Genomic DNA, 25785 nt, shown 5'->3' with positions numbered 1-25785 from the left:
TAAGGCCGACAAGGCCACCAATATTATTATACCATAATATGACCCGATGGAACTATAAAACATCCAACTGTACACACACGTCTATGAGCCATCTACAAGGAATTCAAAATATCATAAGAACAATACCAAATAGACTGCAGCTCTGAAGTAAGTGGAGTGCTCCTGAGAATCCACTGATAGAACACCTACAGGTCTGATCCATATCCCTGCCTACCTGCGGGCATGAGCACAGCATCCACAAGAAGGGACGTTAATGTGCCGTGAATTTTGGCACATTTTATGCCTTTGTCACTAGAAGTGTTGCTTGGTTTTTAAGTGTTTTTACATTGTTTCATATGTTATTTTGGTGTTTTGAAGGGTTGGTTGACTAAGGAACAGAAATGATAAGAAATGCTGAAAAACGGATAACTTGGAGCAAAAGGACCGTCCGTAACTCGAGTTACGGACCGTAACGTGATCCGTACCAGAGAGGAAGATGCAGATACGTGCCGCTATAAAGGACGGTATGTAACACATGTTACGGGTCATAACGTGTACCGTAAGCTGAAGGAAATTTCCAGTAAGAAGCCTAAGTAGTGTCACACGTTATGCCCAGACGGACGGTCCGTAACTCAGGTTACGGGGCGTAACGCCATGGCGTAATGCATTGGCCACTAAACACTGAGGCCATGATCCGCTGGGAGATATGGACCGTAACCTGTGTTACGGTCCGTCGCAAGAAGCCGTAACGGTTGACCTATATCAAGCTGACAAAGAACGAAACCGAAGGACGGACCGTAACCTGTGTTACGGTCCGTAACGATGCCGCGAAAGGGTGTTTTTGTCCAGATATTTGGCGCGATTTTTGGCCCTATAAATACTTAAAGTTAGGGTTTTAATTCATATTCTGATTTTGAAGGAGCATTAACTTTAAGTCTTGAATATTTGTGAAGTGGTTAGAGCATTTAAAGCACTAACTTCACTTTCATTCCATATTGTATTAGCATTGTAAGTATATTATGTTAACTTTTAAGCTTTCTTTGTTAACCAAAATGATGAGTAGCTAATTTTAATTCTAAGGTTGTGGATCCCATGATGGGTATTATGTGAATGAGTTTCTACTATTGATATATGCATAATGGTTGTTGGTATTTATTCTATCTTTATGCGTTAGAGTTGGGTAATGATTGCAAGCATTAGCCTAAGCCATTATACTAACTTTTCTTGAAAAAGAGATTCAGTATTGGTAAGATTGAATAACAATGACTCGGGGCGTGAACCCTCGTTTAATAGACTAACTTAGGGTTAAGAACAAGTCTAATTGGCATTATTGGTCGCTCTTCGATTTCAACTCTTTTACATTTGGAAAAATCATAAAGAGAAAATACGGCCTAACTGTTGGGAAACATTAGGAAGTCCTTAAGAGATCAAGTGTATACTCTTAGAACAACCATTAGAAGTATATCACATTGAAACCTGAAGCATAATATCTAATCAAAATGGGGAACACAACCTTAGTCTCTCTCTCACATTAAGTACAATTCAAGTCAAAGTATTCAATTACATTACTCAACAAATATTTCAAACTATTTGGAATAGGATTAAAGCCTTTAAAGACTAGCATCGCATACAATTAGTACCCTTTTCTCTCCATATTCCCTGTGGGATTCGACTCCAACCTTGTTTGGGTTACTATATTTGACAACGTCCACTTTACGCCATTAATAGGTGTAATTTGAGAGTATCAAATTTTTGCGCTGTTGCCGGGGAATACGGTTTTGAAATTACTGATTGTTGCGTACTCTTCTTTAAAAAATTTTCTATTCCATCACACCTTGTTTGCTATTGTGGTGAACCAGGTGAAAATGGCAGGAAGACATAATCGAAATCAAGGAAACCAAGGTGGACTCTAAGTGAACCCACCTGCACCAGAAGAGGACGAAGATGAGAATATATTTGCGGAATTCATCAATGAAGCTGATTATGCTTCTGCTGTGGTCCCTCCTAGGACTGGAAATGCTACTTTCAAAATTGATAGTTCTATCTATCAGTTGTTGAAACTTGAAGGTTATTTCCGAAATTCTTTGGAGGATTGTCCACTCCGACATTTGAAGAACTTCCTGCACGTGTGTGCTCAACAATCCCAAGGTGTTGTTTCTACTGATGCACTTCGGTTACGGGTCTTCAAATATTCCTTGGCTGGCCAAGAAAGGGAATGGTATGAAAAGCTTTCCAGCAATTCTATTAATACCTGGAGCGAGCTAGCCAATACATTTCTGAAGAAGTGGTTCCCACTAAGGAAAAAGGCTGAACTTCGAGATAAGATCTTTGAGTTCAAACAACTTCCAGGGGAACAATTATATTCGGCATGGGAGCGGTTCAAGTACTATCTAGCTCAATCTCCAACTCACGGGTTTCCGGATGCTATTCTCACTGAGAATTCTACAAGGGCTTAGGTACAATGAATCAGATTGCTATCAATACTGCTACGGGAGGATGCTTCATGGACAAGTTATTTATCAGCATCACCCGTTTGCTTGATAAACTCACCACCCACAATCAAGCTTGGCATTCAACTGATAGTGAGAGTCTCTCTTATGGTAGTCCATCAATAGCTGTTGTTGCAAAAGAAAACCATGAGAGAGATCATGCCTTTGCTCAATTGCAAACGACGGTGGATCTATTATCAAAGAAGTTGGCAGAAAAGGATGCACAAGGGGTAAATGTTGTTGAGGAGTTACCACGTCATCTACAGGGGATGTATCAAGTCCCTGAGGGGATGTACCAAGATGGGCAGGAACATTATGAAGATGCTAATTATGTCAACAACTCTCAATGGGGTTATCAAAGGCAAAATTATCAAGGTCCGGGCCATCACCCATGGCAAAAGCCTCAACACCAATTTCAAGGGAACAATTATAGCAGAAATGATCAGGGAAATCCAAATCAAGGGAATTACAATAACAACAATTATGGAAATAAGAGCTCGAGCCCCTACATTCCACCAAGGGGGCAAGCATCAAGTTCCCAACAGTGGAGAGATAATTCAGCTAGCAACTCTGCTAGCAATGTTGCTAATGATTCCGCGGAGCTGAAAAGTATGATGTAGAAAATGCTAATGAATCAGGATAGAACTGAGAGCACAATAAAGGGAATGTCTCAGGTTCAACTATCTCATTCAGCTTCCATTCAGAAGCTTGAATCGCAATTCAGAGACCTTTCCAGAGAAGTGCATACTCCTCAACGTGGACAACTACCAAGTGATACAGTTCCAAATCCGAAAGGTAGTGGGGTAAACTCTGTGGAGCATGTAGCTGCTATTAACACCCGAAGTGGAAAAATACTTCAAGGTGCTGATAAAAAGGTGATTGATCTCGAGCTAATTATTGAAGAAGAGGCACAACCTGATGTATCTGATGTTATTATGGAGGAAGAAATAGAGGAGGAAGTCCCTATTATAGCTGAAGGGCAGCAAAATCTTGATAATCTCAAGGCACAAAGAGAAAAACATGAAAAGGGGAAGGCAAAACTTTCTGGCACTCTACGCCCTTTGACTCAATTGTTCAAATATTCACCGCCTTTTTCTCAAAGGCTAGTGAGGAAAACAGAAGATGACAAGTGTTTGCAATTTTATGATCAACTCAAGCAATTGACGATGAACATTCCTTTCATGGACGCTGTCCAAGAAATGCCTGGGTTTGCTAAGTATTTTAAGGATCTCTTAACAAAGAAGAAGAAGCCATTGAAACATGACACTGTGGGTATCACTCATCGCGTCAGTGCTATTATTTCCAAGACCACAGTTCAAAAAAGGGAAGATCCTGGAGCATTCACCATTCCATGCACTATAGGGCAGCAGGATTTTGCCAATGCGTTGTGTGATAACGGAGCTAGCATAAATATGATACCCCTTGAGATTTTCAAAAGATCAGGATTAGGGATACCAAGGCCAACTACCATGAGGTTGCAGATGGCTGACAGGTCGATAAAAAGGCCAGTTGGGGTAGTTGATGATGTGCTTGTTCAAATTGGGGAATTCCTACTGCCGGCAGATTTCGTGATTCTTGACTGTGCTATTGATCAAGAAATTCCTATTATTCTGGGGAGACCTTTCCTTGCTACAGGGAGGGCTCTTATGGATTCAGAGAAGAATGAAATCAAGTTTCGGGTGAACGATGAGGAGGTGACTTTTCACGCCAGCAAGGGTATGAAATTTCCTAGTCTTTATCAAAGTATTTCAGTCATTAATTCTTTTGATGTGGTGGATGAAACGGTAGAATTCAAGATGGACGAAGAATGCTTGGGTGAAGCATTATCGACCATTTTGGTAAAATTTGATGTAGAAAAAATGGAGGGATATATTGAGACGGTGAATTCACTCGCCGGTCTGGGGTCGTACTCTTATGAGCCTAAGAAATTGTCTCTTGATTTAGAGAAGCGAACAACTCCTCCAGCAAAACCGTCAATTATTGAGCCACCGAAGTTGGAGCTCAAACAACTTCCATCCCATCTTAGATATGAGTTTCTTGGAGCAAAGGCCACCCTCCCAGTTATTGTGTCCTCATTTCTGAATGAGGGCCAAACTCATAGACTCATCACAGTTTTGAGGAAACATTTGAGAGCTTTGGGTTGGACTATTGCAGACATCCGGGGGATTCCCTCCGGAATTTGTGAGCACCGAATTCAGTTGGAAGAGGAAATTTCACCAAGTTTTGAGCATCAAAGAATATTGAATCCACCGATGCAAGAGGTGGTAAAGAAAGAGATTATTAAGTGGCTAGATACTGGGGTGGTTTACCCGATTGCCAACAGTCCATGGGTAAGTCCATTCCAGTGTGTGCCAAAGAAAGGGGGCATCACTAGAAGTGTTGCTTATTTTTAAGTGTTTTTACATCGTTTCTTATGTTAGTTTGGTGTTTTATAGGGTTGGTTGACTAAGGAACAGAAATGATAAGAAATGCTGAAAAACGGACAACTTGGAGCAAAAGGACGGTCCGTAACTCGAGTTACGGACCATAATGTGATCCATACCAGAGAGGAAGATCCAGATACGTGCCGCTATAAAGGACGGTCCGTAACACATGTTACGGGCCGTAACGTGTACCGTAAGCTGAAGGAAATTTCCAGTAAGAAGCCTAAGTAGCGTCACACGTTACGCCTAGACGGACGGTCCGTAACTCAGGTTACAGGGCGTAACGCATTGGCCACTGAACACTGAGGCCATGATCCGCTGGGATATACGGACCGTAACGGTTGACCTATATCAAGCTGACAAAGGACGAAATTGAAGGACGGACCATAACCTGTGTTACTGTCCGTAACGATGCCGCGAAAGGGTGTTTTTGTCTAGATATTTAGCGCGATATTTAGCCCTATAAATACTTAAAGTTAGGGTTTTACTTCATATTCTGATTTTTAAAGAGCATTAACTTTAAGTCTTGAATATTTGTGAAGTGGTTGGAGCATTTAAAGCACTAACTTCACCTTCATTCCATATTGTATTAGCATTGTAAGTATATTATGTTAACTTTTAAGCTTTCTTTGTTAACCAAAATGATGAGTAGCTAATTTTAATTCTAAGGTTGTGGATCCCATGATGGGTATTATGTGAATGGGTTTCTACTATTGATATATGCATAATAGTTGTTGGTATTTATTCTATCTTTGTGCGTTAGCGTTGGGTAATAATTGCAAGCATTAACCTAAGCCATTATACTAACTTTTCTTGGAAAAGAGAGTCAGTATTGGTAAGATTGAATAACAATGACTCGGGGCATTAGCCCTCGTTTAATAGACTTACTTAGGGATAAGAACAAGTCTAATTGACATTATTGGTCACTCTTCGATTTTAACTCTTTTACATTTGAAAAAATCATAAAGAGGAAATACGGCCTAAATGTTGGGAAACATTAGGAAGTCCTTAAGAGATCAAGTGCATACTCTTAGAACAACCATTAGAAGTATATCACATTGAAACCTGAAGCATAATATCTAATCAAAATGGGGAACACAACCTTAGTCTCTCTCTCGCATTAAATACAATTCAAGTCAAAGTATTCAATTACATTACTCAACAAATATTTCAAACTATTCGGAATTGGATTAAAGCCTTTAAAGACTAGTATCGCATACAATTAGTACCCTTTTCTCTCCATATTCCATGTGGGATTCGACCCCAACCATGTTTGGGTTACTATATTTGACAACGTCCGCTTTACGCCATTAATAGGTGTAATTTGAGCGTATCAGACGTCAGTACGAATAATGTACTGAGTATGTAAGGCATGAATAACAACATAATATAGATATGAAAGGTAACATGAAATAAGAGAGATAACCTATACATCTGGATGCCTCATAAGGCGGTGTCATGCATTCTTAGCCTTTTAAAAAAAACATTTTTATACTTATATATAGTACCATGCCCGGCCATTAAGGCTCAGTGTCATATATATAGTATCATGCCCAGCCATTAAGTCTCGGTGTTAGCATCATTAGCCCGTGTCCGGAGCAATATCATAACATGCCCACTGCAGAGCGCGGCGCGGTGTGAGAAAATACATAAACACACACACACACGTATATATATATATATATATATATATATATATATATATATATATATAAGCCCAATCAAAAGCCACAACTATATCGGAGTGACGTAAGGTCGATAGCCTCCGATTATATTATGGATCAATCATCATCATTTATCTCACCTTGAAGGAACAAGGGTCCTAAGGTGAGATTAACAATGAAGGAAATTAGGAAATTGCAAAGTAAGCTCAATCACCTCATAATAATATAAAGCTCATGTACTTCGAAATCTCTATGAATAAAATCATCTCATAATATCATGAAATCTGTGTGCCTTGGAGCTTTGATAAATAAATCTCTCATAATCATCGTCATGGTTATCATAAAAAAAATTACTCATCTTTAGCACCATAAAAAACTTTAAGAGTTATGAATCTCTAACATTCTTGGAAATGAGGATTTTTATAGAATTCATGTATGGGTTGGTAGGAAAAGAATCATGCCTTTAAAAGAAAGAGGAATAGCCTTAACATACTTGAAAAATAATTTCTCGACTTCCAACTTACTTCCTGTCTTGCAATTCACTTAAAATCATTCGTAGCCTCGTAATCTACATATACAATCATTCATACTATTGTTAGGCTCATCGTCTTACATTTAAATTCATTTAGAATCTACCGAAATTCGGGCAGCATCTCCCCTGTTTATATGTCTAGCCCGAAATCACAATCTAATGACCAACAACAACAAAAACAATACCAACATCACAACAACATTATCAACACCCATAGGCTCCATAAAACATCCCACACGATGTTTTCCAAGTTTCTCAACTATCCAACTTGTTATACGACTATTTAATAACTTTATCTCCGTAAATAAACTAAAATTAATATTAATAAGAAGAGATTCATACCATATTCTTGCTAGAGCAGAATTATCTTCCATATCTACTTTGAATCCATGATAATTCCAACGCAAGACAAAACTATACTCGCGACTACACGTTACCTGGACCTCAATTAATATTCCGTCACTTGAAATTACTCAAAATCCTCACTTTTATGAGGTAAATATGCTCTCTTTTGCTTGTTGATTTTTTCTGGAATATTTGGGAGATTATTATGACCAAAAAGAGGGATTTTAACCCTTTTATAGGTGGGTAAAGTCGGTGGCACTGTAGCAGTTACTGTAGCGCGCGTTTCTGCTCTGCCTTCCTAACTTGTAACGCCCATAATTCTCTACTCTGATGTTGTATCGACGAGAGATTTATTTCGTTGGAAACTAGACTCGACGAACTTCATTTTAGGCTTTTGAAACACCTTAAAACTCCTAATATACTAGGAGATATACCCCTCCAAAGTTGACTAAAAATCTGCCCAAAATCTTGCCAACTTTTTCCAAATTTTGTCAAACTTATTTTCTTCGATTTGCTTGATCCCGAAATCTTACGAAACTCTCCATACATGATATTTATCACTAATAATACTTGATAAGGGTCATGTCCTTTGGTTCCAAGGTTGTCCTTCCCGGTTACGACTTACAAGATCATAATTCATCCTTTACTTAAACAATATACTTAATAATGCTTTGTTCCTCACACTCCAAAGTTGTTTTACCTAGCCATAGCTTGACATACTTACATTCAAATTTAACCAGTGCTTCTCCGAGGTACGAGGTGTAAAACTGAAAGTGCGGGGTGTAACAATGCCACAGAGGTCAATCGTCCTCTGGACCAACACATAGATACACCAGGCCACACGCCACGGAGTTCAATCGTCCTCTGGACTGACGCAACAATGCTCAAAAGCGATACGTTAGATCCATAACTGTTAATCGTCCTATGGACTAGCACAATTTACCCATACAGCCCCAAACACAAGAAAATACATGTCATGATATATTAACTGAATTATAAATCATGGCTTATAGCGGAATTCACTTCTCAAGCCGTCTTTTCACAATAGAGGTGTTTCAAGTCATAACATATTAGAAACTTTATTCAAATTACTTATTAAATCACAAGCTCAAGAAAACCCTTCAACGACAAAACATGTTTAAAGCTTCAATTCTTAGAAAATAAGTTCAATCATCCCATAATGGGGCAAAGCACATTTAACACAATAGTATAATTCGTATAAGGTTCGATGGGGGCTTGACCCTACACACCCATGACCTTGTTCAAATATCATCTTTAATTCAAAAATAAGTTCAACATATATCAACCACCAAACTACGGTTTCAACATGTTCAAACAATCAAAAGAGGATTCTCAAACCAATCATGCTTTCAAAAACATTCTTAAAAGTAGATATGTTTCAAATGATTTTTTCAAAGAACGCACACGCGCGCGCGTGCACACACACAAACATATATATATATATATATATATATATATATATATATACATTACAATTATATATAAGCGGGAACCGAGATGTTTTGTCGTCCGCACAGATTGTTCAGCCCTATGAGACTGCTACACGTTTCTGTGCTTTTTTTTTCCTACGTATTGCCTTGTGTCATTTTCTGATGGCCATTCTCATTTGGGCCTTTCTAATTGGGACTAAATTGATATCTCAGTCTTAATTTATGTGACATCTTTTGAATTTCGAGATTCAAATAAATCTTTCTTTGATCGTAACTTTTTTTATATCTTTTAAATATTTTGGATTATCAATTCTTGAGACTTATAATACATTTTACATAGTTTCCAAATATTTAAATTTTATTTTAAAAGACTTGAAGACACTATGACTGAATTCACGGTCAAGTGTGCCACATAAATTGGGACAGAGGGAGTAGTAATATTTTGTGGATCTTTTTGTCACTATTAGATTACTCTTTCCCTTCTTTTATCTTGTTCCTTATACTAAATATAAATATTTCCTTTTACTTGTCTATTTTAGCAAATCAAGAAAGATATATTAATTTCTTCGTATAATATCCTTTATCATCAAGTAATTACATAGAGTATTAGTAGTCAAACTTAAACTTTCAAAGCATAATTAGTAAGGGTTAATTTAGAATGTTTTACTCCTAATAAATACTCCCCCCGATCAAAAAGAGTGTCTACTTAGCCATTTATACACCCTTAAGAAAATACTAACTGCGAGAAAAAATAGGTAATTTGACTAAACTGCCCCTAATTAAGATATTGAGATTTGATCACATAGCACTTAATAGGGGCAAATCTGAAAAAATCAGGTTAATTTTTTTTGATTTGATAAGTGGACACTCTTCTTTATCTGGAGGAAGTAATTTCTTAACGGGAGTGTCAAGTCAACAAGAGACAACTAAAAAGGAACCAAGGGAGTACCTTTTACATTCTGTCATTATACAGTTTGGTATGCAACTTTGAAGTCACAGTTTCATTTCCAATAAGAGCATTTATTAGGTCTTAGTAATTAGTACTCCCATATACTTCTCTTTGGTTGTGTTCGGAATGAAAAAAAATATTATTTTAAAAATATTTTTCAAGAAAATAAGTGTATTTCTCACTTATTTTTTTTTGTGTTCAGTATGTAAGCAAACAATATTATCCATCATTTGTATATAATCTAGACAAGTACTCTATGATGTGGAGGTGGAGGTGGGGGTGGGGGTGGGACTGTGGCTGGTAGATAGTGGGGATCGGGCCTCCTGGAATTGGAGTGAAGATAAGTTGTATTGGACGGCGGGGAGGAAATAATGTATGTGGAATGTCAGGCCATTTGTGGAAATTTCTTTTTCTACTTCCATTAGGGAAGTCATTTTCCCCATTTTTAAAAAATTATTTTTCCAGAGAAAAATATTTTTTAAAAATTTTGATCAACTAAACATATGAAACTTGAAAACTCTGTACGGGCACACCCTTCATTTGTTTTAAACCTCCAAAGTTTTTCTACTTTAGTGAATGTCGAATCTGTGTCTTTTGTATTTGCTAATCCTCCTTCCAAACTTCCTTTCTCATAAATAATTTGTTCTTTAAAAATTATTTAGTTATGTGAGTAAGAAATTTTAATGATAATGAAAATTTACCAATGAGGCATGATTAACGTGTCACTAGATTAAATTTATTATGGCAATAAAAAAATGTGATATAAGTTGTTCTTTAAATTAAATTTACCACAATAAGTTATTGTTTTATTTAAATTTACCACTTTTGTATGGGCAATTCGCAGGAATGCCCTTATTTTGGGGTGGTCTTTAATTTTTGCCCATTAAATTGGTGGTCTTTAATTCTTTTTTCCCTTCTCTAGAACTCCTTGGTTTCAGGTTTGAACTCCCGCTCAGTCAAAAATTAAAAAAAAAAATTGCAAGGTAGAGTTTAGATTCACAAGGCAGAGATTTGTTGCTGCCTTCAGGCAGAGATTTGCCCGCATCTTGCTACCTTCAGGCAGAGTTTGAAACTCTCCCTTAAGGTAGAGTTTGCCTCAAAACTCTACTTGATCAGGCAGAGTTTGAGTCAAACTTTACCTGATCAGGTAGAGTTTTGCCTTATACCTGAAGGCAAAACTCTGCCTTAAGGCCTAACTTTGGCCTGAACAAGACTAACTTTGCTACATAACTCTGTCTTACGAAATTTTGCACAAAAAAATGAATTTGGGCCCGGGCTTAGCACGGGCCTCATGTAACTAGTATATACATATACATATACATATACATATACATATACATACATATACATATACATATATATATATATAGAGAGAGAGAGAGAGGATTTTATGGAATCTGGACATATCTTAATTCCCACTAAAAGCTGGCAAACTTATTCCTCAAAGTTCAAGAATTGTTCTACAATGGTTATTAACGATAAAGCTTAGAACTTTAACCAATTTTAAGAGTTCTCACCTTTAATTGAAAAACTAGAGCTTTTTCATGTCCAAGAACATGTTCATGGATTCTAATTCCATAGGGGACTCTACATTAGCCTAGACCCCTTCAATAAAATAGGAATAATCAAAGGTCATACCTTTTTTATGCAATCCCAAACGCCCCTTCTTCTTCTCTTTCTTGAGTTTCAAGAATCTAGGATTTTGGAAGATGAACTAGTGTTGAACCAGGTTGGATTTGATGTAATTGTTACATCCCGCATTTCCATGCGTTGGAAAGCGTACGAGTTAAATGACACCGGTAATGGAAACGAGGTTATCCCCCCAAGCTTATAGGTGGTTGGAGACATGGTACAGACGTGTTATAAATATTAGAAGCTAAACAAATCGAAGAAAAAAAGTTTCGTCGCAGTTATATATGTAAGACCCATAAGTTTGACGAGTTTCGCAACTATTATATATAGTCTTGATATGGTACTTTCTTTTAAGTGAAACCTTTTAGTAAAAAAAAAAAATATTGAAAATTGAAAAGTATGATTTCGAGTACTTACTATTATTGCTACTACCTTTTGAATATGCTCTAAATTATATACATGATATGAGGAAGTTCATAAATGGAATTTTTCTTATTGTGACGATAAAAATTATTTTCTCATAAGAAAAGAAGATTATCTCTCTACCGTTTTGAGAATTAAGGATACAAAAATTGATACTCTTTATATAGACTGGGAAAATTAGAAGTTGATAAAAGGTATCTATTTTTACATGGATGTTTTAATGAAATATTAGTGTACGTATTAATTTTATATGGTACCATGATTCATTAATATTTTAATAGTAGTACCTGAGACAAGGCTTATATTCTTTAATTGTTTCATGGTGTATTCACGTGTCATGTCTACATAATTGACATAAATGTAGTATATTAAAGGATTAATGGATAAGTACCAACATATTCTTCCACAGCATATTTTATTTTTCATTAGTACTAATAGCAAGTACCTTTGTTTTCTTCTTTCAAGTTCGTTGATAGCAGCAGCAAATATCTTTTGCTTAAATTAATCAATAGTACCAGCAAGTATTTGATTCCTTCCTTCAAATTTTCACAGTAGCAGCAATCGATTTTCCTCCTCTTCAAATTAATGAAGTGCTACAGAAACTTGTTCCTTCTTTAAATTTCAACGTAGTGCGGTAGTAACCTATTAAAGGTTCCTTTTATGAAATTTCCTCAAGTTCTCTCAAATCCATCCAAGATCAAGTATAGCTTTATTCCTTCGTCGATTTCATGATTATAATTTCGATCCCCTCCGAATCTTAGCAATTTCGGGATTACTTTGTGTTGAAGTTGAAGCTTTCTTCTAGGTGAAGTATCCTAAGATTAAGGATTTTCTTGTGTGATTGAGGTAAGATTACATCTTTTCTATATGTTTTTGAGTTAGTTTGGTCATTAGTCAACTTGTTAGACAAAGAAATTGTGGGAGACAAGTTAGGATATATGCTAGAGCTCTTGTTAGTTTTGTGGGCTGATTTAAAATATGATCTTGAGTCATTAAGGCCGGATTTTCTAAAATAGCTAGGGGTTGATGTTATAATTGGGGGCTGTTTTGATATGGTATTGTTCTTGTTGAAATAAAAGAATTGAAGATATGGTTGTGTCCATATGTTAATTGTGTTGTTGTAGCCTTGTGGTGTCAATGGAAGAATGCTAGTCCATATTAGCATGAAAGATTGGTTGTTAAGTTGTTATGGGAAGTTTTGTGATTTTATGGTAGATTTATGTAATTATGAAAATGAAGTTGTTAAGGTGTAAATTATGATGATTGTTGATGAACTTGGAAGATGGAAACATGTTATGAAAATGTTTGTTAAAGATTAGAAGTTTTGGAGGAATTATGACTTTGGTGGAAAGTTTGTATATTTGGTATATCTTGTGAATATTTTGTAGAAATGATATGAAATGCTTCCGAATTTTATTGTAATGATCTTGATTAGTAATGAATACGAGAATGTTGATATTGATTTGAGAATATGAAGTGGGAATGAAGTTTATGACATTATGTCGGAAAGAAGGCTAGTTGTGCATTTTGTAGTTGTTGTTGTTGTTAGTGTTGTTGTTGGGTTGTTGATGATTATTTTGGTCGAGTTGAATTCTCGGGGATGCTATATGTATAGGGGAAATGCTGCCCAAATTTCCGTAGAAAAGTGTTGATTTGAGATTTAAGCCTAAAGCCTTATGGTTAACATTTGGTAAATGTGACCATTTGCAGATTTTGGACGAAACGGGAAGTGAACTTGGAAAGGCGTAAAGAGCGTAAAAGGTATGTAAAGCTATCCCGATTCTTCCTTTGGCATGTCCTAGATGTACTAAGATCGGATTCACGCCTCGGAAAATATTCTGTCCATCGGAATCCGCATTTGAAATTGTCATATTTTCGTTCAATAGAATTGAACCCTTTAGGTATGTTTTGTTGAAAAATTATGCAAACTTCTCCAAACTGCTTATAAAGTTATGGAATGTCCCTAGGACCTCTGTAGGTGACCCCATAAGCTTAATATACGTAGTTGGAGCCCGCCGCTTTGTTTGTCCCGAGATGGGCCCACTATTTCCGATTTTACCCTTATGGTCAATTGTAACTTGATTACAAGCAATTTTTAAGGAAACGTCTTAACTACTTTTCCAACTACTAATGATACTTATTCTGAATACTATATTGAGTCTCTGTAAAGGTACGATATTTTGTAATACATTTAGTCCCCACTATTTTCGCTTTGCTCCCTTATTGTACTATTGCCGTATTTTCGAACAATATAAAAATGAAACGTTTAACTATCCTTTTAACTACTGAAGGAAAATTGTTTTAATGATTCCCTCGAGTATGGTAAACCATTTTGGAATATGAAAACGATCCCAGAAGGATTATTTTTCCGTAACTCATTGTGACATCCGACATACGCTTACTATGATTCTGTCCGATATCCTTATTACGATTTGTCATTTGATATGCGTCATTGAGTCTCTGGAAATACATGAAATTTTTATTGCATTTAGTTTCTCACTACTCTGTTCGTGGATGCCTCAATGTTTCCCACACTGAGCCCGGGCCAGGATATGTTGTCAAGCGTATTTTACTGCATTGTTCGCCGTGCCTCGATGTGAGGGGGCAGGTATAAATGTACATGGGTTTTTGAGTATGCTGTGCCATGTACACACATTCTGATATGATATGATCTGATATGGCCATCTGATATGATATGCTATGTTACGGGGTTATCCCCTACTCTGTTCCTTATGTATGGTGGCACCAGCGTCGGGAGGTGGCCACGTTCTGTTTGTCGAGTCCCTTGGCAGGGGCCGGGTATGATATGATATATGTTTCTGTACACACTCCTCATGTTTTGAAAATATGCATTTGACACTTCGGATGTCACACTCACTTCTCTGTAAGTTCTGTTTCGGTTATGATCTTGTTCCGTAATGGGACCAGGTACGACATATGTTTTCAACAAATACTATTTATGCTTTATGATCAACATTTTGCTAATCTGGATATTCTGTCCATTTTCTGTACCTTCTGCTTTGATTATGACTTTGTTTACTACGTTCCGTGCTTTACATACTCAGTACATATTTCGTACTGACCCCCTTTCTTCGGGGGCTGCGTTTTCATGCCGCGCAGGTACTGACGACAGGTTTTGGTGACCCACCCGCCTAGGACATATATTCTGCTATTTGGAGCGCTCTTTGTCCAGAGCCTATATTTTGGTACAGTTTGCTACTATTACATATATGTACATTATTCAGGGGTACGACGGGGCCCTGTCCCGTCCTATGATTCTGTTATGATCTGTAGAGGTCTGTAGAGATACTTGTGTGGGTTCTGTATATGTTTTGATATGATATGATCTGTGACAGCCTCATCGGCTTCCATGTACTATGCCGGTGCATCTATGATAATTATTAATGTCAAATGACTCTCATACTTAAATATATTCTGTTAAAATGCTAGTTTGGGCTATTGGGTGCGTTTGGGTGTCCAGCTCGGACACTAGTCGCGGCCTACGGAGTTGGGTCGTGACAAAAGTGGTATCAGAGCGGTTCGTCCTCGGAGTGTCTACAGACCGTGTCTAGTAGAGTCTTGTTTATCGGTGTGTTGTGCACCACATCTATAAACAGGAGGCTATAGGGCATTTAGGGTGTTACCTTTCTTTGAATCTCAGATCGTGCGATAGAGCCAGCTGTAGGAAATGAATTTCTTTTTTTTTCTAACCCTTGATTTCAGCTGGAGAACGGTATCGACGTAAGACATCGACTGATGATATTGGAAGCTGCACAGGACACAGGTAAGTAATGGTATGAAAGATGTATGCTGGGTAAGGTGTTTGAAATACGATTGAAACATAAAGTTGAAGATTGAAAAGAAAAATAAACAGGAAAGTGTAGCAGGTGCAGTTTGAGTTGGGCATGTGAGGTAAGTTTCGACATTTGTATACTTCTATCTGTAATTGTTAGCCCCGTGTGGCTGTGATGCGATATGATATGATACGTATATACGTATATGTGTTGGCCCTGTGAGGCATGGTTGGTATTTCCTGTGTACAGGTTTTGGGATAGTAAGAAATACAGAGGAACCTCTGCCCAAATTTTTCTAGAAATACGAAAAGGAAAATGAGATATAAATATGGAGGTAATTATGTGAATCAAGTACTAAAAGATTCTGCGCAGTTCGTCGGACTTTAGTTTTCTTTTGCTGGTGGTCGGAAGATGCCTTACAGTAATATTTTATCAGTTTTCATCGACTGATTGGAGATGGAATGTGTGGATTAAAAAAAAAAAAAACTTAAACTCGTGGGCTGTCTAGAAATATATATATACATGAAGGTAAATATTGAGGGTTTACAGGGGGCGACACGGTAGCTATACAGTCAGAAAAGTAAAAGAATTCTCGCTAGATCGAGGCGGGACCCACTACGACAATGTTTTGAAAGTTGGTAAGACCCCGATTTGTCTTAAATTACGTGACAAAGGCCGTGCGGGGCAATTGGTGTAATTATATCGGCCTTAACGTGTCTAAATTGATTAAAGTTGTAAGGTTAAGCGTGCCAAGGCCAGAGCAATTCTGGGATGGGTGACCCCCCCCCCCCCCCCCCCCCCCCGAGAAATGTACAAAAATTCTCGCAACCATAGATATGAGAGACGAATAGGAAATTCGGGATAACCTAAAGGGAATTAGAATATGTGGAATGGTTAGAAACTTTATAGGGGTCACGTGAGCTGAGACGGATTAGATTGGTAAAAAGAAAGAAAAAGCAGCGCAGCTCTGAAATTAGAGTAAATTTGAACAAGTGATTGAAGATGTATTGTAAAAGAAATGGCAATGATATATATACGTATGTGTATGCCCCCCCCCCCCCCCCCCCCCCATTTATGACTATGTTGATCTATTGGTGAACCCTAATAGCCAGCGTTGTAATATATGAAAAACATTAACTGGACAGAATTTACGAGGAAAAAGGGGGAGGTATGGTACCGATGTTACGAAATAAACTGATATTCATTTTGCTACCGGTTGAGATTGGGAGATTCTAATACAACGATGTTTGGAAAGAAAAGAGAATAATTGGGTGGAAGATAAGGAGATCGAAATGTCAAAAAAAAAAAAACCGTAAGAGACGTAATTAAGCAGAGCCTCTAAAAGAGTGCCTTGGGAAATTTATTGTGGGACATGATTAACATGGGATTTAAAATCCCTTGAGGTCATCATGTATTTTAACCTTTGACCAGATATAAGTGAAACAAGAAGAGACACCCGAAGAGGATTCTAAAGATAAGAAGAAGGTTCCTGATTATTACGTAATCGAGAAAGGTTAAAAGATGACATGGTATCAGTATGTAACAAATGATTTATATGGTTGATTTAATAATGTGGGTATGGAGGTAATGATTGTACGATGAACGAAAGGGTTCTAGACTAGTTGAGGCAAAAAGAAAAGGGTATCGACGAGTTTAAGTATCAAGGAAAATTATATCAGGAAAGTGACTCACTTATATCTCTTGAAAGGATGTTCCAGAGGTGTCAAGGGAATATTGCAACCGGGATTCATTACTAAGAAGAAAACTCATTTTTCGACTATTTACATGGAATGCTATAGATAGTGCGTGTCAGAGGATTAAAATGATGACTCCAAGACAGATGTATGCTACAGACTATGCAACCTAAATGGAGAGTGGAGGTAGATCTATAAGAATTAGAAGAGGGAACCAGAGAAACCGATATGTATTGGTAAAACTACTAGGGAAAGATGACTCCACAAAAAAAAAAAAAAACTTAACTTAAACTTCAAACGTAGATGGATATAGTAAGTTGCAGCCAGTTATGGAAATATCTAAATCATGACCACCTTCTTTGGAAATTCAATATTAATCGGTGTCAAGTGGAGAATGGAATTAATTTAAGCAAGGAGAGACGCGACATGAGAGAGAAGTAATTAATTCATCATAAGATCACCATAATCAGTATACTTATACAGGACTAGTCTAACATTCGAGGACGAATGTTTTAAAGGGGGGAAGGATGTTACATCCCGCATTTCCATGCGTTGGAAAGCGTACGAGTTAAATGACACCGGTAATGGAAACGAGGTTATCCCCCCAAGCTTATAGGTGGTTGGAGACATGGTACAGACGTGTTATAAATATTAGAAGCTAAACAAATCGAAGAAAAAAAGTTTCGTCGCAGTTATATATGTAAGACCCATAAGTTTGACGAGTTTCGAAATTATTATATATAGTCTTGATATGGTACTTTCTTTTAAGTGAAACCTTTTAGTAAAAAAAAAAAAATATTGAAAATTGAAAAGTATGATTTCGAGTACTTACTATTATTGCTACTACCTTTTGAATATGCTCTAAATTATATACATGATATGAGGAAGTTCATAAATGGAATTTTTTTTATTGTGACGATAAAAATTATTTTCTCATAAGAAAAGAAGATTATCTCTCTACCGTTTTGAGAATTAAGGATACAAAAATTGATACTCTTTATATAGACTGGGAAAATTAGAAGTTGATAAAAAGTATCTATTTTTACATGGATGTTTTAATGAAATATTAGTGTACGTATTAATTTTATATGGTACCATGATTCATTAATATTTTAATAGTAGTACCTGAGACAAGGCTTATATTCTTTAATTGTTTCATGGTGTATTCACGTGTCATGTCTACATAATTGACATAAATGTAGTATATTAAAGGATTAATGGATAAGTACCAACATATTCTTCCACAGCATATTTTATTTTTCATTAGTACTAATAGCAAGTACCTTTGTTTTCTTCTTTCAAGTTCGTTGATAGCAGCAGCAAATATCTTTTGCTTAAATTAATCAATAGTACCAGCAAGTATTTGATTCCTTCCTTCAAATTTTCACAGTAGCAGCAATCGATTTTCCTCCTCTTCAAATTAATGAAGTGCTACAGAAACTTGTTCCTTCTTTAAATTTCAACGTAGTGCGGTAGTAACCTATTAAAGGTTCCTTTTATGAAATTTCCTCAAGTTCTCTCAAATCCATCCAAGATCAAGTATAGCTTTATTCCTTCGTCGATTTCATGATTATAATTTCGATCCCCTCCTAATCAAACAAATCGAAGAAAAAAAGTTTCGTCGCAGTTATATATGTAAGACCCATAAGTTTGACGAGTTTCGAAACTATTATATATAGTCTTGATATGGTACTTTCTTTTAAGTGAAACCTTTTAGTAAAAAAAAAAAATATTGAAAATTGAAAAGTATGATTTCGAGTACTTACTATTATTGCTACTACCTTTTGAATATGCTCTAAATTATATACATGATATGAGGAAGTTCATAAATGGAATTTTTCTTATTGTGACGATAAAAATTATTTTCTCATAAGAAAAGAAGATTATCTCTCTACCGTTTTGAGAATTAAGGATACAAAAATTGATACTCTTTATATAGACTGGGAAAATTAGAAGTTGATAAAAAGTATCTATTTTTACATGGATGTTTTAATGAAATATTAGTGTACGTATTAATTTTATATGGTACCATGATTCATTAATATTTTAATAGTAGTACCTGAGACAAGGCTTATATTCTTTAATTGTTTCATGGTGTATTCACGTGTCATTTCTACATAATTGACATAAATGTAGTATATTAAAGGATTAATGGATAAGTACCAACATATTCTTCCACAGCATATTTTATTTTTCTTTAGTACTAATAGCAAGTACCTTTGTTTTCTTCTTTCAAGTTCGTTGATAGCAGCAGCAAATATCTTTTGCTTAAATTAATCAATAGTACCAGCAAGTATTTGATTCCTTCCTTCAAATTTTCACAGTAGCAGCAATCGATTTTCCTCCTCTTCAAATTAATGAAGTGCTACAGAAACTTGTTCCTTCTTTAAATTTCAACGTAGTGCGGTAGTAACCTATTAAAGGTTCCTTTTATGAAATTTCCTCAAGTTCTCTCAAATCCATCCAAGATCAAGTATAGCTTTATTCCTTCGTCGATTTCATGATTATAATTTCGATCCCCTCCGAATCTTAGCAATTTCGGGATTACTTTGTGTTGAAGTTGAAGCTTTCTTCTAGGTGAAGTATCCTAAGATTAAGGATTTTCTTGTGTGATTGAGGTAAGATTACATCTTTTCTATATGTTTTTGAGTTAGTTTGGTCATTAGTCAACTTGTTAGACAAAGAAATTGTGGGAGACAAGTTAGGATATATGCTAGAGCTCTTGTTAGTTTTGTGGGCTGATTTAAAATATGATCTTGAGTCATTAAGGCCGGATTTTCTAAAATAGCTAGGGGTTGATGTTATAATTGGGGGCTGTTTTGATATGGTATTGTTCTTGTTGAAATAAAAGAATTGAAGATATGGTTGTGTCCATATGTTAATTGTGTTGTTGTAGCCTTGTGGTGTCAATGGAAGAATGCTAGTCCATATTAGCATGAAAGATTGGTTGTTAAGTTGTTATGGGAAGTTTTGTGATTTTATGGTAGATTTATGTAATTATGAAAATGAAGTTGTTAAGGTGTAAATTATGATGATTGTTGATGAACTTGGAAGATGGAAACATGTTATGAAAATGTTTGTTAAAGATTAGAAGTTTTGGAGGAATTATGACTTTGGTGGAAAGTTTGTATATTTGGTATATCTTGTGAATATTTTGTAGAAATGATATGAAATGCTTCCGAATTTTATTGTAATGATCTTGATTAGTAATGAATACGAGAATGTTGATATTGATTTGAGAATATGAAGTGGGAATGAAGTTTATGACATTATGTCGGAAAGAAGGCTAGTTGTGCATTTTGTAGTTGTTGTTGTTGTTAGTGTTGTTGTTGGGTTGTTGATGATTATTTTGGTCGAGTTGAATTCTCGGGGATGCTATATGTATAGGGGAAATGCTGCCCAAATTTCCGTAGAAAAGTGTTGATTTGAGATTTAAGCCTAAAGCCTTATGGTTAACATTTGGTAAATGTGACCATTTGCAGATTTTGGACGAAACGGGAAGTGAACTTGGAAAGGCGTAAAGAGCGTAAAAGGTATGTAAAGCTATCCCGATTCTTCCTTTGGCATGTCCTAGATGTACTAAGATCGGATTCACGCCTCGGAAAATATTCTGTCCATCGGAATCCGCATTTGAAATTGTCATATTTTCGTTCAATAGAATTGAACCCTTTAGGTATGTTTTGTTGAAAAATTATGCAAACTTCTCCAAACTGCTTATAAAGTTATGGAATGTCCCTAGGACCTCTGTAGGTGACCCCATAAGCTTAATATACGTAGTTGGAGCCCGCCGCTTTGTTTGTCCCGAGATGGGCCCACTATTTCCGATTTTACCCTTATGGTCAATTGTAACTTGATTACAAGCAATTTTTAAGGAAACGTCTTAACTACTTTTCCAACTACTAATGATACTTATTCTGAATACTATATTGAGTCTCTGTAAAGGTACGATATTTTGTAATACATTTAGTCCCCACTATTTTCGCTTTGCTCCCTTATTGTACTATTGCCGTATTTTCGAACAATATAAAAATGAAACGTTTAACTATCCTTTTAACTACTGAAGGAAAATTGTTTTAATGATTCCCTCGAGTATGGTAAACCATTTTGGAATATGAAAACGATCCCAGAAGGATTATTTTTCCGTAACTCATTGTGACATCCGACATACGCTTACTATGATTCTGTCCGATATCCTTATTACGATTTGTCATTTGATATGCGTCATTGAGTCTCTGGAAATACATGAAATTTTTATTGCATTTAGTTTCTCACTACTCTGTTCGTGGATGCCTCAATGTTTCCCACACTGAGCCCGGGCCAGGATATGTTGTCAAGCGTATTTTACTGCATTGTTCGCCGTGCCTCGATGTGAGGGGGCAGGTATAAATGTACATGGGTTTTTGAGTATGCTGTGCCATGTACACACATTCTGATATGATATGATCTGATATGGCCATCTGATATGATATGCTATGTTACGGGGTTATCCCCTACTCTGTTCCTTATGTATGGTGGCACCAGCGTCGGGAGGTGGCCACGTTCTGTTTGTCGAGTCCCTTGGCAGGGGCCGGGTATGATATGATATATGTTTCTGTACACACTCCTCATGTTTTGAAAATATGCATTTGACACTTCGGATGTCACACTCACTTCTCTGTAAGTTCTGTTTCGGTTATGATCTTGTTCCGTAATGGGACCAGGTACGACATATGTTTTCAACAAATACTATTTATGCTTTATGATCAACATTTTGCTAATCTGGATATTCTGTCCATTTTCTGTACCTTCTGCTTTGATTATGACTTTGTTTACTACGTTCCGTGCTTTACATACTCAGTACATATTTCGTACTGACCCCCTTTCTTCGGGGGCTGCGTTTTCATGCCGCGCAGGTACTGACGACAGGTTTTGGTGACCCACCCGCCTAGGACATATATTTTGCTATTTGGAGCGCTCTTTGTCCAGAGCCTATATTTTGGTACAGTTTGCTACTATTACATATATGTACATTATTCAGGGGTACGACGGGGCCCTGTCCCGTCCTATGATTCTGTTATGATCTGTAGAGGTCTGTAGAGATACTTGTGTGGGTTCTGTATATGTTTTGATATGATATGATCTGTGACAGCCTCATCGGCTTCCATGTACTATGCCGGTGCATCTATGATAATTATTAATGTCAAATGACTCTCATACTTAAATATATTCTGTTAAAATGCTAGTTTGGGCTATTGGGTGCGTTTGGGTGTCCAGCTCGGACACTAGTCGCGGCCTACGGAGTTGGGTCGTGACAGTAATAATCGTAGAGATTGAGCAAGAAATTACCTTAGAGTTTGAGAGAGGTCCTTAGTGTTGTTTCCTTCTAAACAATCGGCCAAAATGAAGTGGGGAAAAGTTATAACGAAGTTAGACTTTTATATAATTCTAGAAAATCGCACCAGGCATAAAATGGCCAAGCACGGTGCAGCTCGAGATGTGGCCCACATGGCGCACTATATAATTTTTAATGGTGTCAAAATTTCCTTTTTCCTGGAAATTTGGCATGGCGCGTCGTGGCCCGAGACGTGCACGCCTAAAATTTCACTGAACCGTTAGCGTTGAGTAAAATAGGCATAACACCTAGCACAGAGCACCGATTAAGCCGGTCCATATATGATTGCAAAGGTATTTCAAATGGCTACAAATTTTAAGTTTTAAGTTTTCTCAATATCCCAACGGTTTTTCATGTATACTGGCTAGAAGTCAGGTCTGTCGTAAACTTAATCGATTCTATCGAATTTTATGCACCTTGCTATTCGTCTTAATCTTAAAACAACTATTTCCACCCAAGCTCATCCTGATAGGGCTTCATATGGCTAAAATTCCACATGAATACTCATTTAGCACATTCATACCTAACCCGCATTTACGGAGTGTTACACCCTGACCTAATAGCTGGAGTCTTTGTCAAGTACTTTCAGAGATGCTTGGTAAGAAAGGGGGGCCTAGAAGTAAAGCACACACAAAGATCTTTGCCTAGGGGCCAAAGCTCACAGTGGACCAGCAATGCGACTTACTCAAAACATTTACTAAGAAAGAGATTAAGCTGGCATTATTTAACATTAATGAGAACAAAAGTGTTGGGCCTGATGGTATGGTAGTAGGTTCTTAAAGGCTACATAAAATATAGTAAGCAAGGATATTTGTATTGCAGTGTTGAAGTTTTTCAAAACTGGAAACTGTTGAAAAAGTTGAATGAAACTACATATGATATCAATTATCTCTAAGGTATCTAATCTCGTCAGAGAGTCTGTGCAAGTTAATACATGCCTATTTCTTGCTGTAACATGGTTTATAAATGTATTTCAAAGTTTTAAAGTACTAGACTGTCTGCTATATTGCCTAGCACAGTCAATACTAATCAGACTGCATTTGTTAAGGACAGATTCTCCAATTCATAATGTATCAATGTTTCATGATTTATTAAGACACTACAACAGGAAGACTACTCCTAGATGATTGATGAAGATAGATCTAAGGAAAACATATGATACGGTGAAATGGGATTTTATTCAGGAGATGTTAGAGGGATACGGGTTTCCGACCAAGTTCACTCAACTTATAATGGCATGCACTACCACTAGGTTCTCTGTGAAGGTGAATAATGAGGAATGTGGATACTTTGAATGGCAAGAAGGGGTTGAGGCATGGTGATCCCATATCACCCTTACTCTTTGTATTAGTTATAGAATACTTGTTTAGATTATTAACTCTAATAGGCCAACTCCTCGATTTCAGACACCATCCTAAGTGCAAGGAGCAGAAAATCACTCATCTCATCTTGTAGATGATTTGATGCTTTTCTGTAAAGTCAAGGAAGCTTCTATTAGGAGGATCGTGGAGGCTTTGAGACGCTTCTCAGATACCACTAAACTTGTGGCTACATAAGTCTAGTCTGTTTGTGGCAGAAGCAGATGACATTACACAGAGAAGATTAGAGCTACTTCAACTAGGCACCTGCCTTATGCAAGAAAACTACATGTTATTAACTCTACCCTCTTATCCTGACATAAGTTTTGGGGGGCTGTATTCTTACTTCCTAGAGTGTATTGAAAGATGTTGATAGAAAATGTAGCGTAGAGATTTCTTACGGGTAAGTACCGTGGAGAAAAGGAAAGATGCCATTGTAGCTTGAGACAAAGTATCCAAACCCAAGAAACAAGGCGGGCTGAACATTAGAAGCTGCAAACTGTGGAATTTTGCTTCCGTGGGAAAACTAAACGGGGTTCTACTGAACCAAATGGAACCCCTATGGGTGAAGTAGATTCACAGATTTATATGAAATTTGTTGATGAGTTTTTAGATCATACTCCTCCCACAGATAGTGGTTGGTACTGGAAGAAACTTAACAGAACGAAACTGGTGGTGACAGGACGGTAAACCAATAATAACTTCTTCGGGTAAGTACTTTGTCACAGAAATGACTTGATAAACTTTATGGACTTACAAGACAAAAACAATTGGGACTGTACTTATGGACAATTTGAACAAAATGGACACAAAATGACCTTGGACCGATATTGGACTAAAGGATTGCGATATATATATATATATATATATATACGATTAGAATATGGACTATAATAGTATGCCTAAAATTATTTTCCTAAAAACTATTTTTCTATACTAATATCGGTGGGTGCTAGTCCTAATAGTAATTTATGATGACAGATGGTGAGACATGAAAAAGTCAATAATAGGAATAACAGAGGTAGATATGACAAATAATGGAGGAATTTTTTATATTAGCCAGACTTTATAATGAATTTGGCAGAATTTGGAATACATATTAAAATAGGAATACAGACCAAAGGATATGAAGAAATGTGTAATGGTAATAATTTATTAATGTGCGTAGGATTTCTAGGAAAAATGACCAATAATAGTAACACAAAATTTAAAATTAAAGTAGAAGATGTAGTGGAAGTAATGGGAAACAGAGGAATAAAATTAATAAAACCCAAAAAAATAAATCCTGAAGAATATGCAGGGTTGGAATGGAATTTAGAAGATTTTAATACAAAAAGATTCTACGGCCAGAATCTCACCTAATGTATACTAATTCTAGGGGAAAGACATCTATATGATTCACTAATTATAATTACACACCACAAAGGGACATAGAAGAAGAAAGTACTCTAGAAGAAAATGAAATTACTGAACCAACTTTAATGAATATAGAACTAATACAAGAAAATTTTGAAGTAGATATTGCTATAGAAAAAGCAAAAGAACTCCATAAAGAAGACCAAAATCCGCAATATTCAGTATTTTACCCTTATTTCCTCCTTCTTGAACAATAATAGTTTTAGTAAATACGTAAGTTTTCACTATCGTATGATACACCTTACCCGACAAAAATTAGGAAAAA

At 36.5% G+C, this 25785-nt stretch overlaps 2 long non-coding RNA genes and 1 other non-coding gene across 3 annotated transcripts; 2 read left to right on the top strand and 1 right to left on the bottom strand.

Moving 5' to 3' along the window:
* Positions 1-2289: 2289 nt before the first annotated feature.
* On the bottom strand, positions 2290-2395 carry LOC132643054 (small nucleolar RNA R71). The gene has a single exon (XR_009583508.1). It is a non-coding gene; the product is annotated as a small nucleolar RNA R71 (small nucleolar RNA).
* A 9848-nt stretch (positions 2396-12243) lies between these two features.
* LOC132642606 (uncharacterized) lies at positions 12244-15299 on the top strand. Its single transcript, XR_009583271.1, has 3 exons — positions 12244-12733; positions 13598-13648; positions 15008-15299. It is a non-coding gene; the product is annotated as an uncharacterized LOC132642606 (long non-coding RNA).
* Positions 15300-19317: 4018 nt separating this feature from the next.
* LOC132642605 (uncharacterized) lies at positions 19318-22559 on the top strand. Its single transcript, XR_009583270.1, has 3 exons — positions 19318-19993; positions 20858-20908; positions 22268-22559. It is a non-coding gene; the product is annotated as an uncharacterized LOC132642605 (long non-coding RNA).
* The last annotated feature ends 3226 nt before the right edge of the window (positions 22560-25785 follow it).

This window comes from Lycium barbarum, chromosome 5 (genome assembly GCF_019175385.1).
Source record: "Lycium barbarum isolate Lr01 chromosome 5, ASM1917538v2, whole genome shotgun sequence".
In the NCBI taxonomy this organism is placed as follows: domain Eukaryota; kingdom Viridiplantae; phylum Streptophyta; class Magnoliopsida; order Solanales; family Solanaceae; genus Lycium; species Lycium barbarum.
Note: the sequence above shows the minus strand (reverse complement) of the source record. Positions and strands in the feature narration are given on the sequence as shown.